The following is a 2,339-nucleotide window of genomic DNA, read 5'->3' as shown; positions in this document are numbered from 1 at the left end:
TTATCAAACATTTGATCCAAAAATATAATAATTAACATGTTCAAAATGCTTCCTTTCAAATAAGTTGCAAGACTGGACCTTTGTGGACAGGAACAAAAGGATTAAAATTAAAGTAAACCTGTCTGGATTAGGATTTTATATACATTTTATTTTGTATTCTCAACTTTATCCATCCGTTTTCTTTACCTATTAATCTAAGAAGGGTCACAGTGGTGAAGTGGCCTATTTTCAGCAGTCATTGTGCAAGAAGCTGGGTACACCTCAGACAAATCACAGGTTTAACACAAAGACACAAATGAAAACAGACAAACATTCATGCTTTCACTCACGTAGAACACAGCTGTGTATAATAATGTCATAGAAACAACCTAGCACAGATAGTTGCAGTAGCTGCACGGATCATAGTGAGGATAAAGTGTCTTAGGAGTGCTGAAGATAGTAGAGAAAAATCTATTTGGCGAATGGCGTATTTTATTCGCACTCAGAAGTGGGAGTTTTCAAATTTCAAGTCAGAAAGATCTACTGGAATGCCCCCCAGAAGTTGGAATTTCTGTTCAAAGGACTGGAGATTCCTTTCAGCATTGACCTCAAAATTCAACTTCAAAAAAATAAATAAATAAAATAAACTGTGGTCAGTTTGACCTGCAGCATAATAGGAAGATTAAACTCCTCCATGAATCTATTCCTTGTTGGAACATCATGTACTATAACGTTTAGTGACAAACATCTGCAGATAAATTATTGCCTGAAAAAAACAAGATAAGTGATAAAGCAACAACAGCGACACTCTGAGCAGGCAGAGAGACAAATTATGAGCGTTACAAACAGGAAGTTAACAGGAGCGTGCTGCGATGGAGCTGGTGTTATCTCCTCCCTTGTGTTTATTACAGTCGGCCTCTTGTTGTGTGCCACACTGTGCTGACAGTGACTGACAGCTCCTATTAAGCACCCTTTCTGCCTGGCAGCTGGCAGAAGCAGATACATTAAATACAACGGTTATTACTTTTTATTGGCTGGGCTGTAAAATATGGCCACTAAATAGTTGTTGCCATCAGATCCAGTCTGACACAAGATTTTAATTTGAGAGACGGCTCTATAACATGGCTGCTATTGACACCAGGCTTTGTGCGGGGACAGTAATGATGGTGTACATGTGTGCGTATCGATGCTCTGTCTCCTGTGGGCTTTGTGTGCCTGTTATATACGACAGGATGTTATCAGACCTGCCTCCCCCTAGCCGTATTCAGAGAGCATGTCTGCTTATCACATGTCTCGGTGTGCCCCCAACAGCTCTCGGGAGGATTCTACAGCGTTTAAAAAAAGATACACGACCTCCCGTTTTTACAAAATGACACGATTTCCTGACATCTTAATGAAAGGTCCATGGCATGCTTTGGTGAAAATACAAGATAGAGTGACATAACTCTTTTATCCAGCTTTTCTTTGGAGCTATTTTTTCTTCAGCTGACTTTAGGGAGCATTTTGTAGGAAAAATCTTAACTCCTTTATCTTGTCCGTAAAGGAGCATTTTTGGAGTTGGTTATGTTTACAGAAGTTACCTTTATGTTCAGTTTGCTCATAGATAGTCCATCTGGTTTTGAGCATTCAATGTAGACTTTTAAAAACATAGGCATTATACAGTATAATACATAAAACAGTAAGTGGGTAATGAAGATCGAACAGGTGAGTGTTGGCAGGTACAAGGAAAGTTTGTTCTGGGATCTTCAGAGACACAAACACAGGTTAGATTACTCAGGTAAGAGAACTTAGTCTGAGCAGCCATTGCCATAGAGTGATGATGCTCCAATGAAGACCAGAATACAGTGAGCCTTTTAAAGCCCAGAAACCAATCAGTGTGAAACAGGACCAGGAAATCAGCACCAGGATGTAAACAAGGAACACATCATTACAGAAATGGTAATAATACTAATTACTACAGAAATGGAAAAAGTTACACTGGTAAAGGGCTACATCCACAGCATAAACTGAAACAGGTCTGAGCTCCAAACCCTGTGGAACACCAGAACTAATTTTGATAGATGTAGATGATACATGATGAACATGAGCACACTGGAATTTACTGAATACATTTTTCATCAATAGGGTAATAAAAGCTGCCATAAAAGTAAGTGGATGTTTACCTCTGGACACCAGTGAAACAAACTACAGTTCTTAGAAACACAGTTGTTTCCTTTGTTATACTTAACTGAGAATAGTATTTTCCAGTATTTGATAGACATCGGGGCAGGGGGCAATAATGAATTGTCCAGGCACATAGTTCAATTCCATACCTCAATAAAGTAACCTTGTTACCTTTTTATAAAAATGCTGTATATATA

The sequence above is a fragment of the Austrofundulus limnaeus genome, unplaced genomic scaffold, assembly GCF_001266775.1.
Source record: "Austrofundulus limnaeus strain Quisiro unplaced genomic scaffold, Austrofundulus_limnaeus-1.0 Scaffold15, whole genome shotgun sequence".
Classification (NCBI taxonomy): Eukaryota; Metazoa; Chordata; class Actinopteri; order Cyprinodontiformes; family Rivulidae; genus Austrofundulus; species Austrofundulus limnaeus.
Note: the sequence above shows the minus strand (reverse complement) of the source record.